Below are 20,886 nucleotides of genomic sequence, written 5' to 3'. Positions count from 1 at the left end.
GCATGTCAGAAGAAGTTAGTTTTTCACCTAGCAACTGAGCAATTAAGATTCCTAATGAAGTGAAAGGTAGATTTAGTCAGACCTAATTATTCTTGGCAAGCAGAGCTCTTCTGTAGAGCATGACATGAACAATCTGGTGGATGATCTTCCTTTCAGCCACTTCTGATACTGGCTGAGAGGGGCTCAAGGGGATGATGGATAGTCTGTTTAAATTTAAGTTATACTTTCCCCTGATGTCTTGAGATGCTTCTACAAAAGAGGCAAACAAAGAAAAATGAATTACAGATGGATTTTTTTGTTTTTTTTATGATTATTCCTTGGAAATACTTGATAATTTATAAGATGCTGCTCTTTTTGTGAATGGCAGTTTTGAGTCCTCCAAAACATTTGCTCTTTGCTTATAATTATGATGGCCCAGCATAAGCTCTACATAGCACATGGTATGATGTAATGCAGGATCCAATCTGGGTCGGTCACCAAGACCAGAGGTTTATATTTCCAAGCTTTTTCTGTAACATGCTATAATCTTGTGGGGCTGATCAACTGAAGGAGACAAAATCTGAAAACAATTGCACAATTTTTCTTACTCGTGTGTTTGAAGCCTTACCTCCACTTACAATAACTGGAAGCACATAGCCACAGAGGGGACAGAATGACAAAAGCAGCCTGGTGGCATTGCGACACAAAACCTGCCTTTTTTCATGTGCATTGTGATATGACATTGTATGCACATACAAAGCAGGTAGCCCTTGTACAACAAATGTACTGCTGCTTTTGTCATTCTGATGAAAGCTGCAACCTCCTGCAGAAGCCCACCAGTGGGTCTTATAGGAAAAGGGACAGTGTCTAAAATCTGTCATGCTGTTGACTGGCCAGCTTTCATAATTTCCAAAATGATAATCAGTAATTTAATGATGGTTTATTAACTCATGAATATTATTTGATGATTTCCAGCTGAAGGAACTTTCGACGATAGTCACACTGCTTTGCCCTTAAACTATTTTTTTTTCTTTCATGAAATTATCAAGGCTATTTTGAAGAAGATCAGTTTCTCAGATGGATTGAAAATGTCCTGGCCTATGGCCCTTTGTCAAAATAATGCTGTGTTATGAAATCATCTACTAAATAGATTTTATAAAGGAATTTGGTTCCTTGCTTGATTTATAGAACAAAACCAAATATTAAGTGGATGGCTGAGACTAATGAACTTTCAAACAGAAAAAAGGAGAACACTGTTACTATTGGATATAGTACCGTAATGAGTAAAATTAGATAATACCTAGAAGAGGGTGGATGTTATTTTTCATTACTTTCATGTTATTTTTCATTACTTTCATACTGTCAGCTTTGAAATATAGTAGATGCTTGGTCTTGTATTGTTATAGTGTTGGCATAACTTAACTTGAATGTTTGTGGTTTCCCCCACACACATTTCTTCTTCAGGCTGTGTCCAAATACAGTCTCCACCACTTCCACATATGAATAGGATATAAGGAGAGCTAGTTTGGTGTAGTAATTTAGGCATTGGATTTAAAACTGGGAGACAGAGTTCTAGCCCCGCTTCGGCACAAAGCAAGCTAGGTAACTTTGAGCCAGAAACTTTCTCTAAGCCCTAGAAAGCAGGCAAATCACCTGCCAAAAATTCTTGTCCAAGCAGTCGCCAGGAATCAACTCTGAATTGAAGGCAACAACCAACAAAACAAAGACATAAGAGCAAAATCTGTGAAAACAGGATTTTAGCAGAAAATGTTACAATCTTTTTCTTTTTCTTTTTTCGTTTCTGTTATAATTTTGCACCAGTGAGGTTAAAACCAATTTCGTTGTATTTAAGTACAATGACAATAAAGATTATACTTATAATCTACTTTTTGTATTGTTTTCTGCAGAGTACAATCCATACTTAGACTTGGATTCCTATAGAACAGTGTTTCTCAACCTTGGCGATTTTAAGTCCTGTGGACATCAACTCCCAGAATCCCCCTGGCTGGAGGATTCTGGGAGTTGATGTCCATAGGACTTAAAGTTGCCAAGGTTGAGAAACACTGCTATAGAATAAATCAGAAGAGCAAAGGTGGTTTTGGAACCTGCATGTAATTCATGTTGGAGGTCTGATCATCAAGGCCAAATCGGTTGTAGCATTACAGTATGGCATCTGGGAATTTAAATCAACTCTGATCTACCTTTAATCACTCTGTTAATTTAGTAGATTTTAAAAGCATGGCACCTTCAGCAAAGGAAACAGAAAACAGCAGTAACTGACAGATTCAAGAACTAGAAAGACAAAATTCTACTATTATGAATAGACTTCCATTGCCTGCCTTTAAGAACCTGTGTTTCTTGTAGTTGGTGATTTGCTATTAATTTTAAAATGTGACCACATTTCTACACATAGTGAATAAAAATATTTATTTTTCATATTTGGATGTTGCTTATTATTTTGCAAACTTTGTGTTAGCCTGATAAAAATATTCATAATATAACATTTGGAATATTTCTTATGAGTATCATGGTACTCTTGGCTTTGGTCTGATAGAAAGCTGAATTTAACAGCTCAACAGGAGGATTTTTCCTTGGAAATAAATCATTTTCTATCATTTGAATCTGAGGCTTCTGTTCTTGATAGGTATATCCTCTGTACTTGTTTCTCTATTTCCCTCTGGTTTTCTTTATTTTGGCCAAAACACTATCTAAAATACAAAAAGAGTTTAGTTCCTTTCAACTTCTGTCATCTAATTGGGAGTTTCGTGGGTTTCTGGAGGTAGTTCTGAATAACTACTTTAAAAATGTTGTAATGAGTGTTTTTCTTTTTTCATTTCAGAAGACAGAATTTCAATGTAGCCTAAAACCATAGCTCTTGGCATAACTTAACTTGAATGTTTGTGGTTTCCCCCACACACATTTCTTCTTTAGTCTATGTCCAAATACAGTCTCCACCACTTCAACATCAGCCATTTTTGTCTCCATCTGTTTAAAAAAAGATGCTAGAGTTCTCTCTGTGAGAGAGATCAGTGGATATTTTGTGTGTGTGTGTGTGTGTGTGTGTAGTAGTAATAGTTTCTTATTTAAAAGTTCACATGGTTTAAATGATCTTTGTGTTAGCCTACCGTAATATATTTGGAATGTTTCTCAAGAAACCTTTACGCAATAGCAAATTATAGCAGCATTATTTATTAAACACTCGTAAATCATCACAGTCAAAAAGGATTTTCAGTGACTCATGTAAAAATACAGTGTAAAACATACCCTACATAAAAATTAAAAATGAAACATTACAAAAATGGAGAATAAAAGATGACAACAATGGCTCAAATCAGGGGAAGGCTCAGTACCCAAATACAAATCACCTTTACTCAGGCTTGGAGAGCAACCCTACAAAGGGCCAGCCAAATTGATGCTATTCCAAATTGAGGCTATTCCATAACATTGGTGCTGAAACAAAAAAGGCAGTATTTCCTTGTCTCAGTTTCCTGCTGGTATTAAAAGTCACCAAAATATCAAGCAAGACTAGGAGAAGCACACATTCCCTTATACAGGTCCTAACAGGTCCAGGAGAGTGACTGAGACCATCTCTATCCTAAAACTGGCCCTGGACCTAACTGAAAAAGGTCCATACAATCTGTTTCCTTTAAAGGGTTGCAATGTTGATCCACTGCCATCATTTCAATAACCTTCCCCCAACAGGGAGAGTTGAAGCAGTTGGTAGTTGTCAAATGCTACTGCAGGGGTCCCCAACCCCTGGTCCATGGACTGGTACCTAGCCGTGGCATGCCAGAAACCAGACTCTGCAAACAAGCGAAGCCCCATCTGCAGCATGCAGGCAGCACATGAAATCACACCTCCTCTGGTCTGTGGAAAAACTCTATGGAACTGGTCCCTGGTACCCCAAAGGTTGGGGGCCACTGTGCTACTGGGTCTGGGATGGCATCTTCAGGATGGAGTCCAAGATAGCAGAGAAACATGATGCTCCAGTTAGCACTAAAGACTGTCCATAAGGAACCAAAGCTATAGCAAATTCTAATGACTTAATTGGCATAATGTGCAAACTAAGCATAGCAGCCAGGTGGCAAATCATAAAATTGTTTTTTTCCCCTGCAGATAGTTCATTGCCCTAGACAAAGCCCCTTAAGTAAGCATGATTTACCTTACTTATCACCATAATGTCATCTCAGACATGGACACGTACTCGTGCCTGGTTGGATATATTTCTAGTTGTCTTCTATCTACCTCCACCATATTAGTGAAGAGCAGTATTGTGTCATCTTAGCAAAGCTGAATAACGCTTAAAATATTAATGTAGAGACGCTCATGGTCAACATGATTATCTTAGCTATATCACTGGTAGACGTTCTAGGTGATTTTGGTTTAATTTTCATTTCTCTTTATCTTGTGATGCTTATCTGTTCTAATGTTCAGAACTGAATGCGTCTGCTTAGCCTATCTTTTCTCAGAGTTATAGAATTGGCAGGTACGAAAGGTCATCAAGTATAATCCCTTGCACATTGCAGGATTTACAGTCTCCAATTCATGACTATTCAGCCTTTTGTTTGAAAATCACCAGTGAAAAAGGGGAAAAAACATTATGGTAATCTATTTCACTGATTCATAGTTCTTACTATCAAAAAATGCTTTACCAATAAATTTATTTTAGAGACAAAGGATAGAATCATTTAGACAGGATATATAATACGATAGTTACTGTAAGTTACGACTTTTTAGAAGCCCGTAGGTATGAGTAGGTATAGTCACTGACAACATAAGCCTAGATATGTAATGTGAAAATTTGTTATCATTACAAGAGGATGGATAGAATTTGAAATATACCATCCATTTTGATCTGACCTAAATTTAATTGTGACTAGGCAAAGGGATAATACTTCATTAGAACTAACACCATTGATTTGGAAGGACACAGCAAATAAATATCATCTCTATTCTTATGGTTAGTCATTACACTGATTGATTATGTGCCATCTAATCAGTATCAACTAACAACATAGATTTTCTTCATGATGATCTGTTTCCAACCTTGTTCTTCAAGACTTTCAGGCATGCATCCATCACTATTATAATTGAGTTGGTCATTGATTGTTGTCCTCTTCTGTTTACTGTTACATTCTACCACATTATGGATTTTTCCAGGGAGCTAAGTCTTTTTAAAATATGTCCAAAAATGCAATCATTTGTGCCTTGATTGGACTGGTTTGTTATATGAACCATTTGTTTTGTTTTATTGTCTATTTATGGACAGGTTATGAATTTTCTCCAGTACCAAATTTCAGAAGTGTCAACAATCATTCCATTCTTCTTCTTCAAGGTCCAGCTTTCACTACCACTACCATCCTAGGGGGTACCATTAACTGCGTTATTTTGATCTTTGCAGGTACATATATATCACAACATTTGAATATTTTTCACAAGGCTTTTGTTACTATTATACCAAGGGCTATTCTGCAAAATATTTCTGCTAGTTCTTTTACTGTTGATTATCAACCTTAAAAAGCAGGGTTCCACCACAAAACCGCCCCCGACTAAACCATGTCGCTGACGTCATCAACAGGGCGACAACAGCGCGGACACAGAAGCACGCTGTAAACCCTAAACCTAAAATTAACCCCTAAACCTAACCCCCCTAAACCTAATCCTAACCCTAAACCTAAACCTAACCCTAAACCTAACCCTTAACCTAACCCTAAACCTAACCCTTAAACTAACCCTAAACCTAATCCTAACCCTTAACGTAACCCTAAACCTAACCCTAAACCTAACCCTAAAGCTAACCCTTACCTTAAGTTGAATCGGCTTGCTTTCAAAGCGCTATTTAAAGCGCCCTTCTTTCTCCGCGCTGGCTGTTGTCGCCCTGTTGATGACATCAGCGACGCGGTTTAATCGGGCGCGGTTTAGTCGAGCGGGGTTTTGATGGGTCACGGAAAAGCAGACCCTATTTACTACAGAGGTGTCAAGCTCAAGGTCCTGGGCTGGATTCGTCCTACAGGGTGCTTAGATCTGGTCCATGGGGCTGCCCTGGAAACAGTGAAGGACTGGCCCACGGTACCTTTTCCTGTGAAAACGGAGCTCGGGAGGGCCACCTGCAGCCCTCCCAAGCTTCGTTATTGCTGTCGGAGTTGCAGGAGGTCGTCGCAGCTGAAAACAGACCTTGGGAGCCTGTTTTTCCTGGCAGAGCACTTGGGCTACTACGAGTTGTTGAGTTGGCCATGTCCACCCTGCTCTTTGATTGTATAGCTGCAATTTTCAGTTCATTTGCATTTTCAGCTCTCAGAGTAGTTTCAGCAGTTATTAAACATGTCTTAACAAATTCTTCCATTATTTGAAAAAAAGATTAAAGAGAAGGTTAAAAAGGTGTCTAGGTTTATTGTACTGCCAGATAGTATGCATGAAAATTATGCATACCATAATGAGAGATTGTCAAAGAATTTTGATAGTCTTGAATTTTATGAAAAATTAGAGACATGGCAAATTGTTGGGGCTTCTTGGCTAGTCCAGAGTATCTGGTTATGGGAATGCATACATTTCGTAGAGGTTTAACTACTATATATAAGTTGTTAAATAAAGATCTCTGAGCTATTCATGCCAAAATGGCAACAGATGCCTATAATCATGGATCTTAAAATAGGGTTGCAGATGTTTTGTAACGTGGACTCCCCACACTTTTCCTTGGTAAAATTTCAGTCACAAAAATTGGTATAGTAATATTTACAAATCCAAATTTGTGCTGAAGTGATAGTAATTGAAAATCTGTACCATAGAATTACAAAGGTGGAAGAGGCTATTTAGATCAAGTCAAAGTCCAAAGTACAAAAATCTAAATTAAAGCATCCACAAACAGATGGTTGTCCAAGTTATCCAACTTCTTGAATGTATCAGTGAAGAGGAGCACACTATCTCTCCAGCAAGTTGACTGTTGATGAAAGTAATCGCTATTAGTGTTAGGGCTTTTTTCCTTTAATTTTCAGTTCAAAGCTGGTTTACTGTAACTTTAATCCATTATTACATGCACTGCATTTTGGAACAAGAAAAAGCAGTAATATCTTTAATATCTCTTTCTAGGACTTGGTTCTAATTTTCTGATTAACCCTAATGACCTTGAATCTTTCCCCAGTTTCTCCAAATGCTTAAGTGTGGTTCCCAGAACCGTAACATTATTATTTTTTCTTCCTCATCACACTACTGCCTCATATTTAATTTTTAATAACTATTATTCCAAGATCTCAGCAGATGGCAGCACTTAGCTTGTAAGACATGCAGGGCCAGACTAGATCAGCACTTTGATGGAAGACCACCGGGTCTGTAGACCAGGCTGGGACATTTTTAAAAAACCCATAATGGAAGAAGGCAGTGGCAAATCTGCATTACAGTGTTTCCAAGAAGATTGCATGGTTGGGTCCATGTGGTTACCAATTGTTGGACCACACCCTATTCTTTATGTGCACGTTGGGTTTCTGTTTCCTAAGCAAAGCAGTTAAATTTGTCTTTGCTTAAATTTCATTCTTTTATTTTCAGTCATTTTTCTAACCTGTTAAAATAGTTCGGGATTTTATTGTTTTTCTTCTCATGTATTTAGTATCTTTACTAATTTCCACTTTAGTGATACAGGGCATCAAATAAAATTTTAAAGTAAAATAATTTATTACCTCAAGATGAGTGGTAAGACTGTACAAATTGTTGTAAAGAAGATTAACTTTATTCTGCAGTTTGCTTTTGTTGTATATGGACATTTTAATTCATCAGAACATTTCAACATTTTTTTTTGTAAAACTGATTTAGAGACATTGAATGAATTGATGGACTGTTCTCTATATTCTTTTATTGTTTCTCACTTTAAAAATGATAAGATGCCCAGAATCTTATTAATCAAGAAGCTACCAAATTAAATTAAGTTAAAGATGTGTTTGATTTTCTATACAGCAAACTCTTGCTTTAAGTAAAACAAAATTTCTGTGTTCTTTTCTTGCTGTCTTCTAGTTGCGTTGCATAAATACTATGAAATCTGGTCTCCTTTGAAATATTCTTGGAAACATGAATATTTGCATAGGCTTTGATCAGTTACAATCAGTTACTTTTGTCCTAGTTGTACGGAAATAAAAATGACCAGGGTAAAGATAAAAAAATACATACAAGTATTGTTGGAGCTAGTGGAAAAGAGGAAGACTATCTAATTCCCAAGGGGGCATGAATCATCTTACTTTGTCTCCCCCTCTGACTGCAAAATGATTTTGTAGTTATGCGAAATATGCCTTTTAGTTATTTATATCTCTTGAGACTAATAAAAAGCCTTCTAATGTTTTATTCATTTACAACCAGATTATTGCTTCATTGATTGCTATAACAAAAGGGGGTTTGACATTCTATGGAAGCCAGGAATGTATAGGTCTTATTGCAGTTATTATAGGAAGGAATGTAGAGATCTTATTGCAATTCCTGCCCTTTGGAATAATCTCTCTACAGAGATTTTCGTGTCTTTTATCCTTATTGCTGTTTAGGAAACTATTGAAGACCTGGTTGTTCTGTGCCTTGAGGCAGGTTGATTATGGAGCCCCTTTTATTCCTTTTGTTTGTTTTGAGTATTTTGCTCTTCTGGTCAGTTGTATTTTTATGATAGGTAGACAGAAAGGTTTCTGATTGTAAGTCATGCAGAATTATTTGGCAGTTGGGTGGCCTATTTATTAAATAAACAATATTAATATTAGATTGATGCCAATGAACTGCTTTTTCTTCTGAATGTCATGCTGGGATTTTTGATTGTGAGGAATTAAGGAAACAGTTTGCACATTTCATTCAGTAGATTTTTGAAGCTATTCAGTGCAAAAGCTTGTTATTCAGTGTAAGTGATGTGGTACTTTGGTGAGTTCCAAATATCCTTAATGCTGGTTTGGGTGCGCTCCTGCACAACTCTTCTGCGCATGCGCAGAAGTGTCCAGGCGTGTAAGCGGGGCCTCCCTCCGCCGATACTACTGGTTCAGCCAAACCGGGAGCAACCCCCACTGATGTGGGAGAATTAAATCAACAGGATCTCTACAGAAGTGTTTTCCAGATTCCATGACCTTGAAATCTTGTATGCTTACTTTGTTCATTTTTAATCACTAGGAAGGAAGTAGGATGAGACCCTTCAGAGGAGCATTTTAACATGTTATCACATTTTCAGTAAATCACTGAGATGGAAAAAGCTGCTGTGTCAGATACTAAAGCCTTAAAAGGATGATGTGATAGCACTCTTGGATTTAATACTGGACCAGCAGGTTCACTTTGATAAGCTGTTGGCACAAACATGGCACAGAATACGTTGCTTGCTTATAAGACTAATCCCTTTTTGATCTCTGGCAAGTTGATCTTAAATAAAACCGACACATAACCGCTTCTGTTGCACACAATTCATGACAACAAGGAAAGATGTTACTGGTCTTGTGCTAATGCTGGAACCTGTAAATATATTTGATAAATTTAATATAAAGGGTATCAGAGTATAGTAAATACTGCCTTGTAAAAAGGGTGAGCATGGAGGACAGAAGTATAAGTTTGGCAGAAATGTCTTCTCTGTATATTTGTATCCACTGTTGACTAGGAAAGTCCGAGAAGTGGCTGCATCAAACCTTAAGATCATAAAGTGGTGTCAGTGCTTCAAGGAATTGCCCTTTGTTCTCACAGGTATGCATATGTATCTCTTGGTTTTTCAGTCCATTAATAAGGGATGCATCCAGAGAGGCAGCCATTCAGTAACTTCTCTCAGGTATTTGTAGAGCTGTCCTTGATGAATGAATGGTTGATGTATCTCTAGAAGACCTAATGCTACTTACAAGAATTGTGCAGGTAGGAATTCCACAAGACCACAATCCTTTTGCAATCACTTTCTACCTGATTTCGGCCTGATTTTGTGGTGCTCCATGGTAGTATGAATGAAACTGTTTACAAATCAGTAATAAGCATAAATCAGTAACAGTAACGGTTTAGAATCTTGGTTTTTCAGAGTTCTGGTTATATAGAAACTTGTCAATGCTGCAGTGTCCTAGTACAAATGTTTCCTTTCTGTTTGAAAGCAAGGAGAGAAGAAGGGGACAGTGAGAATGGTCTATTATTTTCTTTTTGAACCATTTACTTAATGTCTTCTTGCACATCCAAATAGAAAACTACTTTCAGATAAAAAAAATCTTGGCAATATCAGTGCTGAAGTCTACCATTAAACAGTGGGTTTTTCCCCTAAGGCCATGTGGTCTTTAATGGTGAAAAAATGTAATGATATTATTATCATTATTGCCACAGGAGACAATAACGTGATTCCCCAGCCTGTCTGTTGACGTAAACATGACATTGCAAAACTGCCCCATTTTTCCTTTGTGAGATTGAAAAAGATTGAGAAAACCCCTGAAAACTCAGGTCACGCTCTTGTGAACTGAATATGAATGAGCATCATTACATTTTTGTCAGCTGAGAATTATAAAAATGAATCACTGACTGACTCGTGCTACAGTGAAACTATAAACCAGAAATATTTTTTTTACATAATCCTATTCATTTTGATTGGCTTTTTCCTCATTTAAACATCAAGTGTGCTGGGATTCCATTTGAACAACAATTTTCACAGTTATTAAATAGTGGCATATACTGTACCTCAGGCAGTCTGCCATCTGTGAACAGTTTGAAAATGCAGTCCAAAACTAATTTCTTCCCGAAAGGATTGAGAGCCAAATTCTAGAATAGTTTTCTCAGTTTCCTCAAATGATATAAATGTGAAATCTCTAATTTATCTTTGTACCTGCTACATAAACTGCTCTTGTAATTGTGATTCAAGCAAATTCCAAAACAAAAATGGTTGTATTATGTTATTCACTTAAATTTATGGGAAAGGTTTGTATGCTCAAACCCTTGTAACAAAAGATTGGCTTTAAACTATAAATTTATTGATTTGGAAATAAAAAACAATTGCTTACTTTTGGCGAGTGTCCTTGACACTCCTTTAAATAATCTATTGGAGACTTATAACTGACATCATTCTCATGGGCCAATGAAGCATAAAATATATTAAATGATTGGTTCCTATAACCAAAGAAGGCACATCAATATATTTACTTAGATCTTTTCAACCTCAACTGTGAAAGGTATCAAAGAGGGAATAAAAAGGATGACAAAGAAAGAACTAGCAGCAAGAATACATGTAAAAGATACCCACACAATATTCCTTCTATTTTTGATGTGCAGGAAAGTGCTATTGAACATATATCCATAATAGTACTATCCACATATGAAAGGAAGCATCAGTAACTCAGTTGAGTGGGAAGAAGTAAAAGAATCTTAGTAGGAGGGAGGGGAGAATGGAGTAACAAGACCAACTAAAAAGAATCCTGGATTCAACCATTCTAATTGTGGTATTTTAAATTCCACTTATGTTACAGAATATCAAATATTACACTGATAAAATTATTGCATATTGGACATTAATACAATTGAGTGAATTCAGAAGTACTTTACAAGACAATTATTGCATTCTTCCATCCATATGGCTTCTAGGCTTGAAATTCTTGATTTGGATAGTTTAGAACTGTGACGCTTGTGGTCAGATTTCGGTATCGTATACAAAATTGTTTATAGTAACACTTTACCTGTAATTGACTTTTTTTTTAGCTTTGATCATAATGTAACATACGCAAATAACCCCTTTAAACTTAATGTAAACTACTCTAAACTTGATTGTAAAAAATTCAATTTTTGTAACACAGTTATCAAAGTCTGGAATATCTTAATCTGATTCAGTTGTCTCAGCCATTAACTTTCAGTTTTAATACTAACTTAACTTCTGTGGATCTTGGTCCATAATTAAAAGGTCTGTAAGGGCATGTGTAAGTGCATTGGCATGCCTATCATCCCTGTCACATTTTGATTTTTTATTTTCTTTATTTGAATTTGTAATTTTTGTTTGACAAATAAAATAAAACAAACAAAATATAATAGTACCAATATTCTATTTTTATCCAAATTATCATAATTAGTCAAGAATTTTTATCTCACTTTTCCTCTCCAGAAATGGAGATGCTCACAGTGGTTTATAGCCATATATAGATGATGATGATGATGATGATGATGATGATGATGATGATGCCTTATCTTCAAGAAACTAAAAACAGAAGTAGCAAAAACAAACATACAAAATGAGGATTGAAGCAATGTGAGAAGTTTGCATAAAAATAAATGTTGATTTTCCATTACTTCCATTTGAAACATTCCTGGTTGCTTTCATGGTTCTCTTCAAACATGACACTACTGATGTCATCTAACTTTCAGAAAACTATGAACTTAAAAGAAATAACTCACCTGTTTTTAAATTATTTTCAAAGCTCCTTTTAGGCTACTTAACTGAAACAATTCATGTTAAAGGATTGGTGATGTATCTCTTGTTTGGAGCTGTTATTGGGGACTGTGTCCTGGGGCTGAATGAGTTGATAAAACACTGGTTCTACACTTTGGGGGTGGGAATAAAGACTTTAGCTATTATCCATGACATTACATTTATATTGTACATTGGGCCTTTAGTGTTGCTGTTGCTGATAGAGAATGATCAAGATCTATTTAAATCTGAAATAAGAGAACATCTGCTAAAGGTTCTCCTGTGGCCTAAAAAGGAAACTATCATACAAAGTTACCAACTAGTCAGATGACTTGTTCCTGTTCTTCTAATTAAAAGGGCAGATTTCTTTACAAGCAGAACTTCATTATGATTTATCTGAGAGAACATAGTCATCTATGCCACTTGCCCTCCTTGTGAAGATTTTCCATTGACAGTTTTTGGATTACAACTTTTTTCTTCCAAACTGCAATTTATTTATACAATCTGTTTTATAGATTGCACATTTATTTGGCATAATGCTAAGCAACTCTAGAGAGTTATTTACGGAGGCTGGAATGCAGCACAGTTGACCTTGTGCTAATAGAAACTCATTTCATAGGGAGATGCTCGTCCCTGAAGCCTGTGTTTATATCTGTGGGAAGCTCTGCAAGAATATATTAGATATTAGCAGTAAATTCCAGTTATAACTTTTTGGGGATGATCAGCTAACTCCAAAGCTCTTTCTATCTGATGACTTGTTGCATTGCTGTCTTCAAACCCTATTAAGATGGATATCTAAATCTCACTGAATCAATGCAGAATAGGTAATCTTCAGAAAACGTGGGCTTAATGTGTCGCATATTCATACAAAAATGAATTCCATGTGGGGTAAGAGGTTACTGGAAAAGCTGTTAGATTACCCATCATTATTTGAGCTATTCTCAGATACCCCTGCCTTCCAGGGCTCCACAAATGTAAAACATACCCTGATTAGTTCTTATATTTCTGAGTGTGGGGAAAAAAATAGATTAGATTATGGATTTAAAACTAACCCATTATTGACAGGAACTTTAAACAGATTGCTGAAAGAACATAAAATGTAGTAGCAGACACAACAGTGATACAGAACTGTTTATCGTGTGCCTTCATAGAGTTTTCTTTTTTCTTTTTTAGATAAGCCATGCCTGGTTAGGTAATTTTCACACACAAAACAACAACTCATTCAGTACTCAGCCAAGTTCTAATAATAGGGTGGTATCATTGGTTGTATAATGTAAAACAGAGGATTTATTGCTGCCACCAGTAATTATAAATAGAACTGGTAACACAGTTAATTTTAAGGAGGTTTGAGTCATTGTTTCTCCCCAGTTAGAGGTGCAATCTTTATCCATGGTTTAACATAAAACAAGTATCATAATTTGCACAACCCTCTATCCACATAATATAAATGTCCATGCTTATAATACACAAAATGAAATTGAGAAATCCTCTTTTGATCACTAAAGATGATTGACTTACAGAGCCAGTTTGGTGCAGTGGTGAAGGTGCTGGCCTAGAAACCAGGAGGCTGTAAATTTTAGCTCCCCCCTTTAGATAGAAAAACAGCTCAGCTGAACTCTCATCTCTCAGGATGGCTGTTCTGGGGAAAATAGGAGGCAGGAAAATTAGGTATGTTTGCTACTTTGAGTTATTTATTTGTGTGATAAAAATCTAATACTAATAGCCTTAATTTGAGCTGAGACCTGGCTGCACAAGCAATTTTAGTGCTCCGAGGGCAGATACAAAACAAAACATTTAAAAAATGTTACCATCATAAGAAACACCCCCCACCCACCCTTAACACTTTGCAGGGTTTTTTTTTTTTAATCACAGAGTGTGGTTTATGCAGACCATACACAATTTTCCTCTGTGTTTTAATAAAAGATACTGGAGTTTTCAATTATAATTTTCATTACAATATCAGCATGTTTCATAAATCCTTGTCTGCCTGACTTCCCCAGAATCAGATCAGCCTCACATACTGGAGCTTGTTAGGATTTGAGCCCGCAGTGGTCGTCCAAGGAATGTGAGGGTAAGTCCAGTTTATATGCCACCATTGAACTCTGATCAAAATAGGGAACTATGGGGAGAGCAACAGTACTGGTATCAAGGGAACTATGTCTTATGTAAAGCTGCTTGACTTCCTTTTGGATTGCTTAACCATGGAAGTAATTAGAAAACTCTGATCTTGGTATCCTTTGGGCCTGTTTCTTCCTCCCTACTATAACTAACCTTGCTCTGTTCTTCAGAGAAGCTGGATGTGCTGGAGGAGAATTCGATACTTGTCAGGGTGTGGACTTGTAAGCATTGTGTAATTATGGCACAGAGGAAGGAGGAACATTTTATATGGTAACTTGTGACCAGCAAATTACAGAAATAGCATATAGACCTCAGGAAGTAGAATAATCTATGAATACAAATTAAGCTTGTCCAATGTTTCATAATACATGAATTTAGAATTTTGTTTGGTTGTTTTCTAAACTGGAGGAAATCCTACCTGATACCATTGGATTACGGTAACAATCTAGGAAAGTATAAGGATTGGAGATTTAGATTATGACCTGACTCCTTTGTTTATCTTGGTATAAGAATTCCCAGGGAGCTTTCTCAGATAATAAATTTAGCCTTACCCCTAGTTTCATGTAAATGAAAGAAGCTTTGGACAGATAACCTAGAATCCCTATGAGTATTTGATTAAACATAAATGTATTTTCAAGGTTGATTTACATTTTGAAAAGCCTTTGCATATTTATTCCATCATAAAGTTTTAAATTTACATGGTGTAGAATACACTTCTCTATTGGGGACATTCTGTGGGTTTTTCATTCTGCTAATCAATGTTTCTCAACCTTGGAGGTCCTAATAAAGTTGCCAAGGTTGAAAAATACTGGTGTACATTAGTTAGCAGTTGAGAGAAGAGGATTTAACTTTTTTCTTCTAGGTTTATTACCAAACATTTATCATAACCTTTATTACTGCCTAGAGCCGTGATGGTGAATCTATGGCATGTGTGCCAGAAGTGGCATTCAGAGCCATCTCTTGGCATGCCAGCCATTGCCTGTTGCTCTTCTGGGTTCCAGGGTGTTTGCTGGCCAGCTGGTCTTCCCACACACAGGAGCGCCTGAGTTGAGCTGAGTTCCTGGTTTCTGGTGCACACATGCACTGGTCTTTGCATACGTATGCGTGCCAGAAACCGGTGTCTCACCGGAAACTGGAAGCTCAGCTTCCCAATGCGTGCATGCGCGTGCCAGGAAACTGCTCTTCTGGTTTCCAGTGCTCCCCTGTGTGCGCGCCAAGGAGCTGCTCTTCCAGTTTCTGGTGCTCCCCTGTGTGCATGTGCATGCTCCCGTTTCGACACTCGGTGCCAGAAAGGTTCGCCAACCCTGGCCTAGAGTAAGGAGTTTCAGAATTCATATACTTTGAGGGATCAGTGAGTTATTATCTGGCACCTTTACAAATACTGATCTCCTCATTTGTGTGTTTCTGTTATTGTTGAATTTAAATTCCAAACATATATTTATAAATCCCCCCCCACACACACACATAAAGGAAAATAAATTCTGAGTATGGATAGAATACTTCATGCATATACATGGCTACTAAAGGCGAGGCCAGAACTTAAGTTAAGAACTGTTCCTTCTACTGAGAATATTATTCTGATCTTGTGTCCAGATTGAGAGTGGAAGGTATCTGGAATACACGTACAGAAACTGTGGGATATATACACATGCAGAGAGAGGGAGGGAGAAAGAAAGAAGGGTAATTATAGGGTGGCATGGATGTTGGCAAATTGGAGCATTCCTGTGTACAATAAGTATATTGTCAATCATTTGTAAGTAATTGCAAAGTCAGTTTTCAGAAACCTAAGCTGGAATAAGTACCTGCACACACAATTCACTTGTCAGAAAATTTGGCTTATTTCAGAGGTGCATAGGATCTGAGCCTAACATTAACTGCATGGGGATTGTGCTTCAGCCCTTGCTGAGTCCACTTCAATTAAAGAGATGAAGTTATTGGCAAGAAGGAATGAGGTTTGGGAAGGCGAGCAAGTGGGTGGAGTGATGATGTAACATGTGTAGAGCCATGTCATGCCTTGAGATCATGACAGGATTTATTGTTGTCTTTCTGGGTTTGGTGGAGAGATGTTTAATGTTATTTAACTGTGTTCAGCTTATTGTTCAGGTATCTATTCCAGATTTTGTGCTTCCTGCTCCAGAAGGATGAGAAATTAGAATACAGATAACCCTCGACGTACAACCACAATTGAGCCCAAAATTTCTGCTAAACGAGATAGTTGTAAAGTGAATTTTGCCCCATTTTATAACATTTCAAGCCAATGTTGTTAAGTGAATCACTGCAGTTAGGTTAGTAACACTATTGTTACGTGAAACTAGCTTCCCCACTGACTTAGCTTGTCAGAAGGTTGCCAAAGGTGATCACGTGACCCCAGGACACTGCAACTGTCCTAAATATGAACCAATTGCCAAGCAGCCAAATTTTGATCACATGATCGTAGGGGTGCTGCAATGGTGATAAGTGTGAAAAATGATCATGTCACTTTTTTCAGTGCTGTTGTAACTTTGAATAGTCACTAAATGAACTGTTGTAAGCCAAGGACTACCTGTAGTTGTGACAACAGGTTGTCCATTTATAACACAGGAATAGAGGGAGGATTTGTCTAAGAAACTAGTTATGTTTCTTAATTTTTGTTAACAAAATGCATGTTAACAAAATCCCCTGTAAAATAGGGTGGGTGGCAAAACCATACCTAAATCCACAATGTTGGGTATGCTTAGCCATTAAAAATGGTTTTGCATCTGTTGCTTTCCTGGAAATGAGGAATAACACTGCTCTTTCCATTGAATGTTGTACAATCTTACACACACACACACAAACACAAACACACAGACACACATATCAGATTTTCCTCTATAAGTAGGCAGCACATCTGGATTCTTTAAAAGGTGTTAAACTGCGCTCATAGTGTTTAAGGACAATTTATCTATAGATCCAACATTCTTTTAAGTGAAATGATCTTTTATTTACCCTTTATTATGACTCTTATGCCTCTAGGTGGCTTACAAGGGAAATATCCCCCCCCCCAAAAAACAAAGTATTTATCACAGTTGTGTATTATTCTCATATAAAAATTATAGATAATCGTTTACTTATAGGTAACTATAGGCAATAGTTTACCTTCCCCCTCTTTCTTCCGAGGGTATCCAACTACTACTCTGAAAAAGTCAGATCCTCAAAAGCAGCCTTAACAGGATGCAAATTGTAATTCTGGTAATAGGGTATTCCCCAGAGAAGAGATCTTACAGAAATTGGTCATATTTGAGTCCTTCCTTTCTGTGAAGAAGTATAGACATGACTCTGGGAGTGAGAAAGAAATGAGTGAACCATCAAGGGGAATTTTCAGAAAAGATTACTCAGTTCTTTCTAAGTTCTTTCTAAGGAAGAAAATTCTTTCTAAGGAAGAAACTCAACACAACCACACCTTAATTTGACTGGTATAAGATAGGGCAGGAAAGAGCTCTGCTAGATTTCATTATTCTATATTGTACCAATTAACTGCATTCCTGGATCCTTTGTCATACCTGTTCCTTGACCTTGTCTGTTTCTTAAAGTCTTTTAAAGTAGCTTTTGACCAATGTCCTGGCTTTTATCAACCTCTATATGTCATCGCATGAAAGGAAAGAACAAAGTCCATCATTGAGCTGCCACTGGTTCTTCCATTATCATCCATATTTTGTAGGGGATAACTGTAGAAAGAAGCTTATTCCATGTGTCTAGAAGTTATTGTAAGCAAGAACCTTGCAGCCTTTTCTCTAGCATGTAGATGGGCTCTGTGCAGAACAGTCGTGGGTTCCGGATTCCGTTCCAACCTGTATAGTTGGAATGGTCCCAACGTCATCCACATGGACGTGCATAGTGAGTGCGCGCACGCAGGGCACGCATGCATCATACTTTCATGCAATGCTTCCGCAAGCCTCTGCGACGCTCCAGCTGCTTGGCGGAGCATTGCACAAGCGCCGTTTGCACCATGTGTGGAAGCGCCATAAGCTTAAAGCACCGATAAGGAGACCGGGCGGGTGGCCCCTCCGGAGCACCGTACCGGAACGGTATCCGGTGCTCCAGGTGTACCGCCAACAACCCACCACTGGTGCAGAATTACTTTGACCAGTAAATACAGATGGGATCCTTCCTTTCACATCATGCCAATATTGTATTCCAAGCACTTTTATTACAAAGACTTTTAACTTCAGATAGTTATACCAGTAATTCTCGTACTGTTTGGGAATAGTCCATTGTTTTGCTATTTTCTTGCATCTTTAAGCCACAAAGAGTGGATGGATGATGCTTGAATATGACATTAAAATCAACTAGAGGGCCCTTGAAGACCTTGTCTTCTTGGTTTAGCATCTGTAACAGTGAGTGAACAAACTGGGCAACCTGTGACATTTCAGGGAGCAAAATAAACTTTAAGGTGTGATTTTTGCAGCAGTATGAAATTCTTTATATCTATTAATATATATGGTAAGTTTGTGAGAATGTCAATTCATCAATTTTTTTTAGAAAGAGCAGGACAAAATGAAAGAGCCTATCCCGTCAGACAAGATGGCCTTTGTGTTTTAATGAGTAAAAAGCATTGTGAAAATGTCAAATATTTTATAAATACCAGATCATGGTTTTTATCTTTGCTTTGTGGGTAGAATTCTGTGAAGAGAAACTGTTTTGAAAAACTTTGCACAAACTTTAATAACATTATTCTCTTAACATTTACTCTGGACAGCACTACCAATTATCACCTTCTGAAGGTTTCCTCAATTTGAGAATATGCTGGTCAGCTCTCATGGAATTTTGGAACATTCCATAACTGTCAGTCCCACAGATACAATACTATGTTTAGAGATTTTGGATGAAAAACCACATATTTTTGTATTATGTGGGTAAGAACTGTCTGCACAAAACACAATTGTCTGTCACTTTGAAATGTCAGGCATACTATGATTAAAATAGGCTTTTTGTCATCTTTTTGATAAATACTGCAAACACTTTTGTTTTTACAGTGTAATTCATTGTGCATGGTGCCACAGAGAATTGGCTAACCAGAGAACAAAGTAGTTCATGTTGAAAGGATGGATGAAAGCTGAGTCTCCTCCTGCTCTGAACAAAGAAAGCTTTAAGAATACTGGCGAAGCTGCAGTACAATCTGGTCTCACACAGTTTAAAAGATACTCTAGGGCAAGGGTGACAAACTCAAGGCCTGTGGGCTGGATTCGGCCCACGGGATGCTTAGATCTGGTCTGTGGGACTGCCTTAGAAACAGTGAAGGACCAGCCCATGGTGCCTCACACAGCCCTCCCAAACTCCATTTTTGCTGGCAGAGGGTTGCAGGAGGCTGTCGCAGCCAGAAACAAAGCTCAGGAACCCATTTTTGTTGACGCAGCGCTCAGGTCACCTCAGGTGCCCCCACATGACTGACATCAAGCTTGCCAGCCCCCCCCCCCCGGAGGTCATACACAACCCTGCTGCGGTCCTCAGTGAAATTGAGTTTGACACCCCTGCTCTAGGGGATCTTGCGGATGGTAGCATTAACCAGTTACGTCTGATCTTACACAAAACTGATCGGGTTTGAACTTGGTTAGTACTTATATGGAAGGCTATCACAAAATCTATAGAATAGTCTGGTTCCATATTGTTGCTAAGAAAGCAGTGTGGATGAGCCATGTGATCCCCAGAAGCTGAGGGAGGCATTGTTTTTTATATCACCACCAATGTGTTTTGGTATCTTTCCATTTGAATTAAATGGATCTCTCCCTTTACCAGAAGAACTATCATACAATATGTTAAATGCATTGGATGTTGTTGTAGTATTTTGTCACTCTTAGTAGAGGAACAGAAGAATTATGGTTTGCATCTCTGTGAATTGTTCTTCCTAGAGTTGCCCTCTTCCTATTAAGAGATATACCCAGGACATTAATTGCAAAATTAGAATTTAAATACCGTGACAGCAAGTGATTTTGTTCTTAGTCTTGTATGAAAAGCTAGTCTCTGGTGGTATAAGAGTAAATGAAGAATGATTCTTTATTTAATATCTGAAAACCCAGAAGAGGTTCTGATAAACTTGGATACCAAAGAGGTTGATTCATTTATGTCCTCAACATTGCATTTTTAATTTATATACAATAGACTCTTAGTTGTTAATCATATATTACAAAATGTAAAACGGGTTACTTTGGAATACTTATGTTCTGCGGGCCTTACATTATCATGCTGAATGGTGTGTGCGTTTGTATGAGAGAGAGAGATGTAATAAGTGTCTGCAAGGAACACAATTCATTATTTTTAGCATGGCTTTTTTTAAGCAGAGGTATATAAATTAGGATGTGATGCAGGCTACAACATTTGAACAATGAAAAGGGAAAACATAAGTTGGTGTATCTTAAGCAGGTGGTTGGTGTGAGGGTGAAGTGAAAGTGTTTTATGTATGCTGAAGCCCTCCATTTTAA

The 20,886-nt window shown here is 37.5% G+C and overlaps 1 protein-coding gene across 4 annotated transcripts in view; it reads left to right on the top strand.

The window, feature by feature from the left end:
* Positions 1 to 20,886, top strand: part of OSBPL5 (oxysterol binding protein like 5) — a 125,748-nt gene that overhangs the window by 1,988 nt on the left and 102,874 nt on the right. For 2 of the 4 annotated variants that reach the window (XM_087717006.1, XM_087716983.1), the window contains exon 2: positions 14,332 to 14,402. The exons of the other annotated variants lie outside the window; for them this stretch is intronic. The gene's annotated coding sequence lies outside the window, so the exon portion shown is untranslated. The remainder of the gene's footprint in view (positions 1 to 14,331; positions 14,403 to 20,886) is intronic. 4 annotated transcript variants of the gene reach the window in all.

Source organism: Thamnophis sirtalis, unplaced genomic scaffold (assembly GCF_051295495.1).
Source record: "Thamnophis sirtalis isolate CommonGarterSnake01/CBP01778 unplaced genomic scaffold, rThaSir2_p1.2 scaffold_1, whole genome shotgun sequence".
NCBI classification, from domain to species: domain Eukaryota; kingdom Metazoa; phylum Chordata; class Lepidosauria; order Squamata; family Natricidae; genus Thamnophis; species Thamnophis sirtalis.
This window is presented reverse-complemented; position numbering and strand designations above follow the sequence as displayed.